The 17309-nt window shown below is 44.4% G+C and overlaps 1 protein-coding gene across 1 annotated transcript in view; it reads left to right on the top strand.

Moving 5' to 3' along the window:
- The first annotated feature begins 1209 nt into the window (after nt 1-1209).
- The window catches only part of mylka (myosin, light chain kinase a), a 120594-nt gene continuing 104494 nt past the window's right edge, over nt 1210-17309 (top strand). The window contains exon 1 of the mRNA XM_084420989.1: nt 1210-1325. The gene's annotated coding sequence lies outside the window, so the exon portion shown is untranslated. The remainder of the gene's footprint in view (nt 1326-17309) is intronic.

Raw genomic sequence — 17309 nt, 5'->3', positions numbered from 1 at the left:
TACACAAACCCAAACATACACAAGATGGCCATTCCATGTGTTAGAGGCGATCTATAGCCTGGCGCTTTCTCTACTGCTAAGTGCTGGGTCCGAGAACATATATACAGTAATATTTCTTTCAAAGTCTTTTCAAATGCAGCAGGACTTGGTTTATGCTTTGTTGAAAGTCTGATAGCCAATCAGTGTCACTGGTGCAGAGCCAGATGTTGGGTTAGGTTTTGTTAAATGATTGCCATGCATCCATCTTCATGAGCTGTTTCTGCTTTGCCACAACACTGGAACATGTGCAATACTCTTGTATATTTGGTCATGTGTCCAGCAGCTTTGCTTTAATATGTGCCAACGTACTGCTGACAGGGGATTATACATTTTCTATGGATTTCACAGATTTTTCAAGGATGGGGTCTAATAACATATCAAGAGTTTGAAAAAGTGGTACACTTGTACAAACTTCAAAAATCATTGCATTTATGCATTTATTTGATCAAAATACAGTAAAATCAGTAATATTGTGGAAAAAAAAAATTCTATTGTAATATATTTTAAAATATGATTTATTCCTGTGATCAAAGCTGAATTTTCAGCATCATTACTCCAGTCTTCAGTTTCACATGATCCTTCAGAAATCATTCTAATATGATGATTTGCTGCTCAAGAAACATTTCTGATTATTGTCAATGTTAACAACAATTGTGCCGCTTATTTTTTTTTAGGGAAACTGTGATACATTTTTATGATTATTATTTGATCAATAGAAAGTGAAATGTGAAAGTCCTTACTGTCACATTTGATTAATTAAATGCACCCATGCTGAATAAAAGTGTTAATTTCTTAAAAAGTCTTCCTTATGGTAAGATAGATAGATAGATAGATAGATAGATAGATAGATAGATAGATAGATAGATAGATAGATAGATAGATAGATAGATAGATAGATAGATAGATAGATAGTTTAAGTATAATACCAACTCATTTTATACTATACACACATATCCAAAAGAGGATAAGGTAAAAGGTAAAAATATTACATAAGCAATGAAAAACTATATTTGCAATCCTCTGGCTTTAAAGGAAAACAGAAATCAGTGAGGCACACATTTCATTTTTAGTCTGTGCAGTGTTCAGTCCTCCCCCTTCAACTCCTATAACCCTGCGACCAATGAGGAACTCTCAGCCTGTGATGTTAGGATCCATGCCAGCAAGTTCGGTGCCGACAGGGAAAACACTTTAAGAGCAGAGTCAGGACAGCGGGTCTGAACTCCTGTGAATGACAGACGTGCAGCAGACGGACACTAATCTCTACAGAGTTCAACTCGACTGTCTGGGTGAGTTTGCTCTGCCTCTGTATGTCCTCAGGTTCATATGAGAAGATGTTTAAGCAGTTTGAGTTCATCTGTAAGAAATGTTAATCTCACACTCAGTCAGCTATTCGTTCAAATGGTACATCTGATGCACTTTTTGAATGAAGAGTGAGAACATTCTCTAATCAAGTTTAGCATTAAAACAGAAAGCAAGCGTTATTTTTTGTTTTAGATATGTTCTTCTGTATTACAAAGTCAAATGTATATTATGCTAGACCAGTTTTATGTAAAAAAATAATAATATATGTATTATGCATTTTAAAATAACTGTCCCCAAATACAGTGTTGGGGAACGTTACTTTTAAAAGTAATGCGATACAATATTGCTTTACTCCCTAAAAACAGTAACTAATTGCATTACTTAGTTGTGTTACGTTACTTTTTCTCACCTGGGCTGGGATTACTTGTTTGTTTCTTAATAGCAAAGCCCAACGTGAAATGAATAAGCCTGATTAAATACATAAAGTATATTTGTGTTATTTAACCAGCCCGATCTCACGGGAAAATGTACAAATTCTACGAGGTGGCTTATTCGTACTAATTCATACGACCTGACTCGTACGAATTAGATTTTTGCAAAATCGTACATATTTTACGAATTGGCCAATTCGTATGAATTCATACGAATGACCTACCCCTGACCCCGCCCCTAAACCTACCCATCACGTGGGTTTAGACAAATCGTACAAATTCGTACGAGTGAGGTTCGTACGAATTAGTACGAATTAGACAACTTTTTATCATTCGTACGAATTCGTACGAATTGGTTGTGAGATAGCATTGCATTTAACATATTTAATTATTGCTGGTTTTTATAATATTATGAGTTTGCTTTTAATATTTTTTAGCTTATTTTTTTATTTTTATTTTAATACTGAATCTGTTTTCATGCCAGTGAGTAAAAGTAGTCTACTCTAGGACTACAATCATGTTCACACAGCGCACACAATGGGAAAACAAAGTAACTTGTGTTACTTATTTGAAAAAGTAACTCAGATATTTTCTTGTAAATTTAAAAGTAATGCATTACTTTACTAGTGACTTAGTGACTTTACTAGTGAAAAGTAATTACGAAACTCGTAAAGCGTTACCCCCAACACTGCCCAAAAGTGACCCCAAAAGTCACACTTAACAAAAAAAATGTCAAATGCATGATAGTTACTGATCAAAATGAACACACTTTCAATGTTAGTGGATCATGATCATAGTTAATTAATGTGAATCTCTACACATTTGGTTACACTGTAAAAAAAGAAGAAAAAAAAAGATGTTTTTTTGTTTTTGTTTTTGTAAATAAACTAAAGGTACGTTTTGTAAGAAAATAGTATTGTATGTCTTTCTACTTCAAAATCTCACATTTAATTCAATGTTACTTGCAGTTTCTTTGTGATTTATTTGTGAAATTCACTTGTAATATCTGAGTGAAAATTGTTTCAAAGTAAATCCACATCATACATCCACTAAAATCACCAGCTGATTAAAAGACATTGAGCAAATGCAATGAAGAATAGCTCCTGCAGCGCACGCACACACACACACACATGCACAATGGCTTTGATATTTGGTATTTCATCCAATGACAATCATACATGTTTGACTCAAGCATTTGAGGACAAAACAATTCATATTTATTTTGATGAACACATGAAATTTGAGGATGTCCAGAAACATATAGTACACTGTAAGTGTTTCATGTGGGAACATTTCCAGTTATTCCACAGTCGCATGCATATAATTACTCTTAATCATCATAAATGTGATGTTTATTCGGTTTGATCTCTTTGATCAAAGGTTTGAGGTTAAATTCCCAGAACAGGAAAAGTGTCCTAGTGAATGCATGATGTACAGCAAACAATGCCCAGGAGAATGAATGAAACCTGGGTTTTGTGAGGTTAATGAATCGACCGTTGCCCTTTATTAAGTTTATTATGTTTAAAGGGTGAGGTGTATTAGAGGGCATTACGTTCCATAAAGCCCCTTCATGCTAATTCACATGTTTTTTTCCTGAACTATAACTGTTAAGATCAGTTTTTATAATAGGTTTCCCTCCCTCCCTTCATCTCCACCCTCCAGATGTGTTATATTCACTGCTTTAATGGTCATATGCAGGTTAGGTGCTCTTGTTTACTGGCTATATTGTGTTTTAGAGCTGGTGTGATCAGAGGACAGTGACAGGCTCTTCTGTGTCTTATCTGTGTTTGTTCAGAATCCTGTGAGTGAATCAATGGACACAATTGTTTCCTCTTGTTTTGTGTAGACAAATCTATACAAAGTGTTTGTGCTGCTGGCTGGAATTATGTTTAACAAGACGCTCATCACTAGTGTGAGTTTTCTGACAGGATAAAGCATTTTTTTGAGCCTGATAACATTGTTTTACCTGAGGCAGAACCACACACTATACATGGCATGTTTAACCGTCATCTTCAACTAGGCTATTTGTTGTCTCTAGAAGTAAAGTCATGTGAAACACCTTTTTTTCTCTTAAAGGGATAGTTAACCCAAAATTTTAAATTCTGTCATCATTTACTCACACTCATGTCGTTCCAAACCTATGTGACTTTTTTCTTCTTCGGAACACAAATGAAGATCTGTTTGATGAAATCTGAGAGATTTCTGTCCCTCCATTGGCAGCTATGCAACTACCACGTTGACGCTTCAAAAAGTTCATAAAGAGAAACGAAGGTAAATGTAAAATGAATCCATAAATTGAACAGTCCAAATTTTCTGAATAGACTTGAATGCTTTATATGATGAAAAGATTTAATTTGGGTTTTAATTCACATTTAAACATTGATCAACGAACATAAACAGAAGCTCAACCGAACCTTCTTGACGTACATAAACAAACCTCTTGCTGAAGCTCAAACGTGCTGCGTAACACGAGAAGGAACCTCATTGGTTATTGCTGAAGCTCAAACGTGCTGCGTAACACGAGAAGGAACCTCATTGGTCCTTGCTGAAGCTCAAACGGGCTGCGTAACACGAGAAGGAACCTCATTGGTTATTGCTGAAGCTCAAACGGGCTGTGTAACACGAGAAGGAACCTCATTGGTTATTGCTGAAGCCCAAATGTGCTGCGTAACACGAGAAGGAACCTCATTGGTTCTTGCTGAAGCTCAAACGGGCTACGTAACACGAGAAGGAATCTCATTGGTTATTGCTGAAGCTCAAACGTGCTGCGTAACACAAGAAGGAACCTCATTGGCTCTCGCAAGTCAAGCAAACATGCTTGAGCTTCCTTTTATCATAACTGGTGTTATGGATGTTTATATTTGAATAAAAGCCTAAATTCAATCTGTTCATCATATAAAGTGATCGTGTCTCTTCAGAAATTTTGGACTAAACCGCTCGATTCATATGGATTAGTTTTACAATTTCTTTATGAACTAGTCAAAGTGGTAGTTGCATTGCTGTCATTGGAGGGACTTAAATGATGAAGATGAAGATGATGAACGAAAGTCTTACGGGTTTTTGAACGACATGCGGGTCAGTAATTAATGAAACAATTTTTATTTGTGGGTGAATTAACCCTTAAACACAGCATAAACAACAATCATCTGTCTTCACCAGATATATAACTATAAAGTGCTTTATTCTCAGATAACACATAACAGATGCGCTTAAAAAACGTATGCGCTCAATTGAGGTGGAATTTTTTTTTTTATCCGATAAGAAGACATGCGCATAAACTACAATGGAAACACATTTACTGAAAAAAATCCCCCGTGCAACTGAAAAACTCATGTTTGCCTCAACAGTGGATGTGATGTGGATAAACTAGATCAGTAGATCAGTTTCCTTGCACAACATCTCAAAATTTGGTTTGGTCGTTCTGAAATGCCTGAGCCAAAGTCTGTCATCAGTATGAATTGGTTTAATTCCCTCCCAGAAATGTCTCACATGATTTTGTTACCAAACATCAGGCATCCAAATGCAAGGTAACATGACAGCGTTTATTGTGTTTCGTTTGCGCTCTCATTATGATGTAGGAAAATAGAGCCACAGTGGCTTTGCCGATTGCAGCAACTTCCCTTTTATTACATATATTTTGCATCAATTTCCAAGGAAGTGATATTTTTCTCTTGAACACATGGGATAGAAACGCTTCTTTATTCGCTAAAAATGTTTTATGCGATATTCCAATTTTGCACATAAGTTAAATTCACAGCTTTGTATGGAAACATAGCTACTGAAGACTCCTATAATAATGCTGTAACTTTAGCGTTGCCGTCACAGGCATAAATTATATTCTAAAATATATTTAAATAGAAAACAGTTCTTTTAAAATTGTAATAATATTTTACACAAACAAGCTACAATATTTGTAGAATAATGTCATTAGAACAGACTGAAGTAGCTATAATACTCAAAAAGTGTCTCTCCAAAAACACCTAAAACCTACTGTCAAACACTCTGCTGCATGGAGGAGTGATGATTTAGCCTTGTTTTGCTGCCAAAGGACAGGAAGACCTTGCTGTCATCAAGTCACACATGAACTCCCTCTTTATCGTAAAGTACCCAAGAGACAAATATGATGTCATCTGTTTGATTGCCAAAACGGATGATCCCAAAGGACACTAGACAATACGCTATTTGAGGGATAAAATAGTTACGAATTTGCCATAAGAGAGTAGAGGATAAATCGCAGCAAAATGTGATTAAAATGTTTTTTTAGAGTTGTTGCTACTAAAGCTACAGTAGTTCTACAAGCTACTGAAGTATTTCGTTTTTGAGATGGCTTCTGCATGATGCAAGACTTTTTGCGTAACACTGATTTAAGATATTATGAATTTTTTCATGCTTTTAGGATTGATTTGAACTTAATTAACATAAGGCCATCTTCCTGTCATTTGTTTTGAGAAATGTCATGCTATAATTGAATTTTACTTTAATTTTGAGTTAAAAGTTAACCCTTAAAGACCGATACGGCCGCCCGCGGCATAAAATAACTATCGTTCTAAAATGTTTAATAACTTTTGAGTCGCTAATCCAATCTGTATGCTTTAAAATGCACCGTAAAGATGAGATTCACAGCTTTCCCGTGTTATCACGGTTGTCTCTATTGGTCATTCATAGGCTGCGTAGTGCCGGTGATTGCGTCATCAAAATCTGCAGCAGTGATTCGTCAAGGAAACACATGTGGTTTCTTTCTCTGAGCCAAACAGGAACGATTGTTGATGCTTAGTCCCACCCCCTTGCCCAGATTCGTCCAAACGGTCATCAACTCAACCAACAAACATAGTGATTGGTAATTTTAACAACCAATCACGTTTCTTTATACATTTTTAACAAACGCAATGCATTGAAAACTATGCATGCAAACTAACGGATGCAAAGTTCTCTTACGAGAGGTTCTCTCGTATTGCGTAAGCTAGCTTACGCTGCGGGAAAGTCTCCTTTCACGAGATACTGAAGCCAAAAATTATCCTAATTTTTTAAAACTTTGTCAACGCAGTGCGGCAGCCTGCAGACCTAGGGCAAGCGAATCGCGTGCCCATTGGCTGCTCTGCGGCAACTGCAGCAGCCTATGGCTGAGCCTTGCGCGTGACGTCACGTCCAATGAGCGCGCTTGGCGCGCTTAGTGCGTCACAGCCCGTCATTAGGGGTGTGGCTTAGAGTATATAAGCAAGGAACAGAGGCTGCTTCGCTGATTTCTGTCTCTTCAGCGAAGCTCTTCGCATCGCTGATCTCCGAGGAAGCCGCCGTTGAATCCAGCGACCAGCACGCCGAGGATCTCAGCCTGAGGACGCCGGCCGCTCGCCGCCTTCAGCCTTCCCTGCCTGCTGCGCCATCCGGCACTTATATCCTTTTTCTGCTCTGTTTTGTGTGTGTGTGTGTCCGCCGCGACACACTTGCATCTAAAAGAGCGCGAGGCGTTGTTTCAAATGCCTCGCACATCCTGTGGCTCGTGCAGAGCCTCGCTCAGCGACGGAGACCGCCACGTGCTGTGCGCTCTCTGCCTGGGTTTTGACCACGCTGTTCGCGCTCTCTCCGAGGGCGGCTGCGAACAGTGTGAAGATTTACCGATGTCGACCCTACGGGCTCGACTCGCTAAATTCGAAGACACTCCATCTTCCCCGGCCGCTTCTTCCGGGCCACGAAAGAAAAAGCGTCGCTCTCAAAGGCCGCCGGAACTGGACGCTACAGCTGAGCGCTCGCCGGAACCTCTCCCGCGAGCCTCGCTCTCTCCTTCCCCCCCACCCTTCTCCGACGCGCAGCGGCCGGCCACTGCCCGCACTGCCGTCGCCCTGGGGGATGATGCAGATGATGCCGCTGACAGCTGCTCTCTGCTCGCGTCTGACAGCGAGGAGTGGTCGGGCTCTCACCGCTCCGCCCCCTCTACTCTGGAGTCTTCTCGAACCCGCGCTAGTGTTGACGCAGAGCTTCTCCGCCTCCTCACTTTAGCGGTCGAGAGAATGGGACTGGATTGGTCTCCACCTAAGGAGCCGGAGCCCAATCGCCTTGACGGGTTTTTTCTGCCTAGCCGCCGCCCTGCGCCTGCCTCCAGGTCAGCACCCTTCCTGCCTGAGCTCCACGCCGAGCTCTCTAAGTCCTGGAACGCTCCGTTCTCCACCAGACTCCGCTCGCCAGTCTCCTCGGCTCTCTCCCAGGTGGACGGAGCCGCCGAGAACGGCTATAACGGCATCCCCGCCGTTGAGGATGCTGTGGCAACGCACCTTTGCCCGCCGTCTGCTAGATGGCGCTCAAAGTCTGCCCTGCCGTCTAAAGCCTGCAGGACCACTTCAGCTCTCGCCGGCCGCGCTTTCGCCGCCTCCGGCCAGGCTGCTTCCGCCCTGCACTCAATGGCTATTCTTCAGATCCTTCAAGCCGACCTCCTCCGTGAACTGGACGAGAAGGGCTCGGATCAGTCTGCCTTTACCGATCTCCGCAGCGCTACGGATCTCGCGCTGCGCGCTACCAAGACCGCTGCTCAAGCCATCGGCAGATCCATGGCCGCGCTCACCGTCATCGACAGACATCTATGGTTGACGCTCGCGGACATGAGTGAGTCAGAGCGCGCTGTGTTTCTCAACGCACCACTCTCGCCCACCGGCCTCTTTGGCCCTGCGGTCAGCGGAATTGTGGATCGGTTCTCTGAGGTACAGAAGGCGTCGCAGGCGATGGACCTCTTCCTGCCCCGCCGTTCGAGCTCAGCCACAGGCCGCCCTCAAACTCAGCCTCCTGTGCGCAGCTCTAACCAGCGCTCTTCCAGGCCCCCCAACGCTTCGCAGCGGCGCCAGGGCAATCGCCCCAGGTCGCGCTCGACCAGCCGTCACAGACCGCCGCCCCCACGGGGCCCGCGGTCCAAGATCGCGTTGAAGCCCGAGCCCGCGAAGTCCTCCTAGCATCCGCAAGGAGGAAAAGATGGTTGAGTCCCGCTACGGCCGGACCGCCATCAAAACGCACAGCTCTGTCAGTCCCCTATGTTCAGGCTACTGCAGCAGCACACACCGCAGCCAACGAGCCAGTAATTACACTCGCTCGCCTGCACACAAACGCCGTTTTCACGGCGACCCAGATAAATCTCAAAAAGAGTATAAGTGCTTTAAGTGTAGAAAATGTGCCCACACCCATGTGCTCACTGCTTCACACAAGTGCAATCCCCATGGTAACGCGCCCAGAGCGCTCTCTCATAAAGCGGCCTCACACCGCTCGAGCACTAAATGTAGTAAAAGTGCCCACACTTCCGTGCTCACAACTACTCGCTGCTCGCTCTGTCACTCAGTTACCTCAAATTGTTACGGCTCAAGCCGCAGGGGTTTTAAGTGTAGAAAAAGTGCCCACTCCCGTGTGCTCACTGCCTCACACAGACCAGGTTCCCATGGCAACGCGTCCAGAGCGCTATCTCTTAAAGCGGAAACTTTCCGCTCGAGCATCAAGTGTAGGAAATGTGCCCACAGCCCTGTGCTCACACCTGCCCACTGCCCGCTCTGCCAGACAGGTTGCAAACCTCATAAAGCCCCCAAACACTGGCCGTGTCATAAGTGCATATCCCGCGCCAGCTCACGAGCACGCGCGCCCACTTTCAGACACCATAATCCCCACGCCGCCCTCGCGCCTGGGTTGTTTGACAGCAGTTCACGCTCCATCGTCCGAGATCGAGCTACTAAATTCTGCACAGTCGGCCAGCCCTGTTCTTCTGCCCTCGTGTCCGAGCATCGGCGGCGCGCGCGCCGCCCCGTCTTCTCTGATACAGGTTCCCCATCCCGCGCAACGCGGCGATCTGAACCCAGAGACCATTCGACCCCTAGCTATGCATGCAAAAGCATGGGAGGCTATTCAGGGCGCGTCAGAATGGGTGCTCAACACCATAAGACACGGTTATTCGCTCCAATTTGCTCGTCGCCCTCCGCGCTTTCTAGCACAGACGGAAACGAAAGTGAGTTTGGAAACAGCACATCTGCTTCAAGCAGAGATAACAAAGCTGCTGCGAAAAGGGGCCATAGAACAGGTGCATCCTTCTCTGAGCGAGTCAGGCTTTTACAGCCGTTACTTCCTCGTTCCCAAGAAGGACGGAGCATTAAGACCTATTTTAGATCTGAGACATCTGAACAAAGCCCTCATGAGACGGCCGTTCAGGATGATTACAACCAGACAGATCCTCGCGCAAATTCGCCCAGGAGACTGGTTTATCTCTCTCGATCTGAAGGACGCTTATTTCCAGATCCAGATAACTCCCCGTCACAGGCCATTTTTGAGATTCGCCTTCGACGGTCGAGCTTATCAATACACAGTCCTGCCGTTCGGCCTGTCTTTAGCACCCCGTACATTTACGAAATGCATGGACACGGCTCTCGCTCCCCTGAGGAGTCAGGGAATGCGAATTCTGAACTACTTGGACGATTGGCTCGTTCTAGCGCAGTCAGAGACAGAACTTATGTCTCACAGAACAGCGCTACTCGACCACCTGGAGGTTTTGGGTCTAGCGGTCAACTGGACAAAGAGCTCGCTCTCGCCCCGGCAGTCGATTTCCTTTCTCGGAATAGAACTGGACTCGGTGGCGATGACGGCCAGATTGACGGAGCAGCGCGCGCGCCGCATCCAGCGCCTCGCTGCATCCTTCAAAGAAGGCAACCGGGTTCCCCTGAAGGCATTTCAGCGCATTCTGGGGCATATGGCCTCAGCTGCAGCAGTGCTTCAGTTGGGTTTACTGCGCATGCGCCCGCTTCAACGCTGGCTGAGAACGCGCGTATCCCATCGAGCCTGGGCGACCGGCGGCTCGCTAATCAGAGTGACTCAGGTCTGTGTCTCAGCCCTGCAGCCCTGGCTAGCAGCCGAATGGTATCACACGGGAGTGAATATGGGAGTGGTCTCACACCGGAAAGTTGTCTCTACAGACGCGTCCAACCTAGGTTGGGGAGCGCTCTTCGAAGGCAGACCGGTCTTTGGCCACTGGTCAGACCAGGAGAATCTCCTACACATAAACTGTCTAGAGATGCTCGCGGTCGAGAAAGCGCTCATGCACTTCCTCCCTTTCCTCCGTGGTCACCATGTTCTAGTCCGCACGGACAACACTTCAGTAGTGGCCTATGTGAACCGCCAGGGCGGTGTCAGATCAAAGCAACTCTGCGCCCTGACGGAACGCCTCCTCGTATGGGCTCAGCACTCTCTGCGCTCTCTGAGAGCATCGCATGTGCCTGGCCATCTGAACGAGGGCCCCGACAGACTGTCCAGGGACAACGTTCCCCCTGGGGAGTGGTCTCTACACCCTCAAACAGTCCAGTCGCTGTGGCGCCGCTTTGGCAGAGCGAAAGTCGACCTCTTTGCGTCAATAGACAACGCACACTGCCCAGCGTTCTTTTCAAAGAGCGAGGACGCGCTGGCCCAGTCTTGGCCCAGCGGCCCGCTATATGCGTTTCCGCCAGTCTCTCTGCTGCCTCAGGTCATCGAGAGAGTCAGGAAAGCGCGCCACACAGTGCTCCTCATAGCCCCGTTCTGGGAGAACCAAGCTTGGTTCCCGGAACTCATACAATTGGCAGACTCAGCCCCCTGGCCGATTCCGGTGCGGAGAGACCTTCTCTCTCAAGCCCGCGGCTCGATTTGGCATCCCCACCCAGAGCACTGGTCTCTGCATGCGTGGAGCCTCAACAACTACATGCTGATCTACCAGAAGGGGTGATGAACACGATCATACAATCTAGAGCCCCCTCCACGAGGCGGCTCTACACGTCTAAATGGTCTGTGTTTAACAAATGGTGCACTACCAAAGGGCTCAATCCACAGACATGTGGGGTCTCGCAAGTATTGTGTTTCCTTCAAGAGCTACTGGACGCGGGCAGGTCCCCCTCCACGCTCAAAGTCTATGTCGCGGCCATTTCAGCGCTCTCTGTGTCAGAGCCGGGCCGCGCATTAGGAAGGAACGAGTTGGTCATCCGCTTCCTTAGAGGAGCGAGGAGGATGAACCCCCCGCGACCCCCTTCGGTTCCTATGTGGGATCTTTCACTGGTCTTAGACGCACTGAAAGCACATCCCTTTGAACCTTTAGAAACTGTGGATATGAAATACCTCACGCTCAAAACCGTTTTTCTGATAGCACTGTCTTCAGTAAAACGTGTGGGAGACCTTCACGCGTTATCCACTAACGCTGCGTGCCTCGAGTTCGGACCTAATGACTCTAAAGTTATTCTCAGACCGAGGCATGGGTACGTCCCAAAAATTTTGGGCACTCCCTTCAGAGCGCAGGTCATTTCCCTCTCAGCCCTGCCGATTACTGGCTGCGAGGCAGATAGTCACCTCCTCTGCCCAGTTAGGGCGCTGAGAAGCTATATTTCGCGCTCCGCCGCCTTCAGGCGTTCAGAGCAGCCTTTTGTTTCGTTTGGTGGGCGCACCAAGGGTCTCGCCGCCTCGAAACACACTCTGTCCAGATGGATAGTCGATGCTATCGCAGCTGCTTACGCATCTAAAAACCTGCAGTGCCCCTTGGGCATTCGGGCACACTCCACCAGAGGCATGGCCTCATCGTGGGCGTGGTCCAGTGGGATTCCCATTCATGACATTTGTGCAGCGGCGGGCTGGGCCTCCCCCTCCACATTTGTTAGGTTTTACAACCTGGAAGTTCCCGCTTTGCAGGCCAAAGTGCTATCAGTCTAAATCTCGCGTAAGCCAGCCCACTGTCTGTGCGCGGGCTACGCTGCTGATTTAGCTCTACTGGTTGAGCTACACTATATGGAAGTGTTAGTTGGACCGGCTGTGCCGCTCCCTGCCCCATATTATGTGCTTGTGTACTGTGGTATCTGGCCGCCCAGCTCCGTTTCGCGTTCCCTGGGCTTCCCACGGGATTCATTCAGGATGCTGGGCGCGCGCACGGCGTTGACAAAGGTGTTCCCGCAGCGTAAGCTAGCTTACGCAATACGAGAGAACCTCTCGTAAGAGAACGTACTCGGTTACTAACGTAACCTCTGTTCTCTCTAGAGAGGGAACGAGTATTGCGTAACCCGCCGTGCTCTCGCCACGAGCTCATTTTCGCTTCATGCGACAGAAACCAGCGAAGCAGCCTCTGTTCCTTGCTTATATACTCTAAGCCACACCCCTAATGACGGGCTGTGACGCACTAAGCGCGCCAAGCGCGCTCATTGGACGTGACGTCACGCGCAAGGCTCAGCCATAGGCTGCTGCAGTTGCCGCAGAGCAGCCAATGGGCACGCGATTCGCTTGCCCTAGGTCTGCAGGCTGCCGCACTGCGTTGACAAAGTTTTAAAAAATTAGGATAATTTTTGGCTTCAGTATCTCGTGAAAGGAGACTTTCCCGCAGCGTAAGCTAGCTTACGCAATACTCGTTCCCTCTCTAGAGAGAACAGAGGTTACGTTAGTAACCGAGTACGTTTTTGACCATAGCGCAAAACACGAAAGAGCACAAAACATGAAAGAGCATAAAACACGAAAGAGCATGAGTATGTAAAAAAAACAGCAATTCTAACACATCCTCCGATTTGTACTGATTTTTTTAAACGAGTCGTTAGACCTGGTGGAACCTTCCGATTCAGAAGATTGTTTGAATCATTTGCACTGTTTATTTATCTATTTGTATTTAGTTTGTGAAGATTATTTGCACTATTTGTTCATTAGCACTCAGTATATTACCCTCAATGAACCATTTCTTCATTTGCACTGTTTATTTCTTTTTGTATTTAGTTTGTGAAGATTATTTGAACCATTTGTTCATTTACACTCTGTATATTGTATTGTTAGTATTTATATTGCACAGTTGTCACTACTTGTTATATTGTTTGCATTTGTTGTTCATGTTCAAATTATAATATAATTTTCTGAAGAAAAATGTTTGCTTCAGTGTTCTGTTGTAATATAACAACTTTTCTATTTACTTTACCTCCTGAACTTATTTGGACACATCTACATTGTCAGTAAATGTAATACACCTGTTTTTACTCAAAAACGCCTAGAATAATATTATAATAAATGGCTATAACTTGCTGAGGGATTGTTACATGTAGACAAAATTTCATCTGGAAGTCTAAAACAACCAAGTCTAACTTTCTAAAAGAAAAAAACAAAACTTCAGGAAGTTCTGTTTGAGTTCACACTGAAAACACCACATTTTTTGCTGCCGTTTTTCTTAAAATCCTGTTAATTTCATAAATTCTCTGACAAAAGAAATGTAAAACTGGGACTTTAAATGAGCTAGCTGGAAACTTTAGGTTCTCCTGTTTAAAATGATATATGGCACTTGATGCTTGCTGCTAGAATGGGTTAGAAAAACAAAGAAAAGTACAGGTGAGTCAGGCGCCCCAAAAATGTTCTAGGTCTTTAAGGGTTAATGAACCAAGAGACATCTGAGTGTCTGTTTGTGTCACAGACATTCAGTTATATTGATCTTAGTTTCATTTTAATGGACTTTTAGTTTGTTTTCATTCGTTTCCTGATTTCCTTTGTCTAGTTTTCCCGCCACTTATGAGTTGCCATAGTGATTCATTTGATCTGCACAGGTGTTTGTCATTTTACCCTCATTTACCATGTATTTAAGTTGCAGTCATTTCAGTTCTCATTTGTCTGGTCTCGTTTGTGTTTTCTTTGATGACCTGTTCTTGGATTTAATTTTGGAGATTATTAAAGACTGTTTGCCTGAATCTTTGCTTTACAACAACCCTTGCTGACAGTATGTGGCATTCAGAACAATATGTTACAGAGAGCAGCAGGAGAGTGGTATGTGTGTTCTCTCATTCTTTCACAGTGATCTCACTCAGTTCAGGTATTTAACCTGTGGTGTGGATGAGTAGACACCTGTGTGTAAATAGTTTACCTTATATGAACACAGCTATGGGAGGTAAATGACCAGCCGATCATGGAAAACCTCACTGAAAATACATTTAGAATAGATTTGACAAGCTTTTGGAGGAATCGATCAGCCTAGAGTGCATGTCAGAGACCACATTTTTAGAAAACTGTCTGTTTGAAATTGTTCTGTTGATGTCACATTACAACTCTAATCTAGGGTCAGGCTGGCCTTACACAAAGAAGTGTTTAACTGTATTGAATGTGCACTTATAGTGTACTTCAAACGCACAGGTAAAGCACTTGATTATGATATTACGTTGAAAGTTAAAATATTTTAAATTGACTAAATTGCAACTTCATTGTTACAGATGTATAATCACAAATATATTTAAATGCATGATAGATACTTTAAATAGACATGACATTAAAGTATATTTTAGTTTACCATAAATACTTTTCAGTACATTCGGCAGCACGCGTTAAACATATTTCAAATACAACAAAAGTAATTATGAAATTACTATAAAGATGTATTTAAAGGAGCAGTAAGCATTTTTTTGAAAAACGCTGTTGAAAATTAGATTGGACCTAGCACCAAAACACACTTGTAGCCAATTAGCAGTAAGGGGTGTGTCCACTCATGATGGGGGAGGGGAGAGAGCTCAATGCACAAGACAGACATTAGCAGAACGACTGTAGAAACTGTACCCTGTTAATCCAACACAGTCTCACCCCCAAACGTCACATACTGACGCGTCTTGACCAAACGGCAATATACGACGAAAAGGGTACCCCTAAAACGTCCGTATGTGACTACTTGGGTTATGGGTAGGTTTAGGTATGCGTTAGGGTACCGCTAAGAGGCGCTGCTGGTGCGCTTATGTCTTCGTCTCATATGGACGTTTTAGGGGTACCCTTTTCGTCGTATATTGCCGTTTGGTCAAGACGCGTCAGTATGTGACGTTTGGGGGTGAGACTGTGTTGGTTAATCCAGAGTTCTCGCGAGAGCACAAGTTTAATTTGCTCAGTGAGTTACTCTGGTGTCGAGTAATGATGCTCATTAAATATGCCCCTCGATCTGAGCTGCACCAATCACATCGGGTTATCTGATATAGGCAAGCTAAACAGATGACGACAGCGCTGTGACGTCGAAGTCATTAGTAAACATTGCAAGAAGGCTATGGATGAACACCAGTTGTTTGAAACGGCTTTGGCCGCTACAATGAACGAGTTAGACTTGGCTTTTTATCTAAAACAGGAACAGAAGACGCCGCTCGAATCGTTCCTTTGTAAGAAGGACGTTTTTTGCTGTTTTGCCGACCCGATACGGTAAGAGTATGATCTACCAGTTAGCTCCGCTGGTAGCTAAGCGTATGGGGTTTATTGTTGTGATTGGTCGTAGTGTTATCCGATTGCGTGCAGTGAGATTTTCAAATGCATGCTTGGTGCCGCCCCTCGAGCTGGCCGATTTTCATTAGTCGACGCCAGACCATTAATCTTTTAGATTTAGGTCTGGATTTCCAGGCTATAGAAACTGGGAGATGGCAGAGAAAATGCAAAAGAGGGAAAGACCCAGGTAATATAACTTTAAAAAGATGGTTACGATCAGGCGAGAGGTAGGACCAGCGATAATATCGGAGAAGCTTTTCAGCGCTGGAGAGCTCTTGAGGAGCGGGATGGCCTGAAAACGGACGCGGAGGTTGCTTTATTTATTCTCGATACATGTGTAACATTGGTTTTGCTGTGGTTATGCTGTCTTTTGCTTGAATATACTCGTGTGTCATCTTTGCTTGTTCATTTGCTTTATTATTATAAGCCTGGAATGTCTAAACCTTTATCAGCCGCCTGTTTCAAGCATCTGCTTCCAAAGTTTGTCCAAAAAGTGAGATAACATACTCCTAATTTGTTTTTTCTTTTGGTTCCCCTTTTAGTGATCGCTATATCCCCTTAATCTTGTCACATTTGTAATATATTAGTGATTTGGACTATCGTGTTATGTGGGGAGCTGTTCATGAAAGCGGTTGGGGTTTTTTTGGATGAAAGGGATGACTTTGCCATCGAAGGAGTAGAGGAGTTAAATAACAATTCGACATGTGACATGAATTATCATAGCCTTCACAGGGTGATCAGATTTCTCATGGTTGAATACGAGACGGGATGGACAGGTGATGAAAGGAGCTTCTAGTTGGCCAATCAGCTTTAACCTATACGTCATTCCTTAGACTGGAAGATGGCACTGACTCTAATAGTGTTATTTTAAGACATTTGTATCCTTCAAATAATAATTGTAATTAATTTTTGAATATTTTTATTATTTTTTCCAATTGTAAAGACCTTTCGCCACGCCTACTTGAACATTAATGACACAGACGGGTATAGGCTGCTGTCACTTTAAGCCTGAATGCTACATATCCTGTGTATACTCCACATGATGCATGGGCATTTTGACAACTGTGTCTGTATTTGACCATTCAGGCCGAAAGAGAACTGAATTCGGGATTGTGACCTGTGTGAGAGTGCGCTTCTGGTATGTGTCATTCAGCGCAATACCACATTGAGTTCTTTTTTTCTCAACTTACTGCGCATAACTTGATCAACTCTTTTTGAGTTTAATGTACACGCGCTTCTTTGACTTCTTAGTGTCTGACCTGATCTCTGCACTCTCTAATATCCGGCCTTCACTAATTGCAAGGTAATCTATAACAAAATGTGATT

The sequence above is a fragment of the Rutilus rutilus genome (assembly GCF_951802725.1).
Source record: "Rutilus rutilus genome assembly, chromosome: 10".
NCBI classification, from domain to species: Eukaryota; Metazoa; Chordata; class Actinopteri; order Cypriniformes; family Leuciscidae; genus Rutilus; species Rutilus rutilus.
The sequence above is the reverse complement of the archived record's forward strand: the minus strand, read 5'-3'. Positions and strand labels throughout refer to the sequence as shown.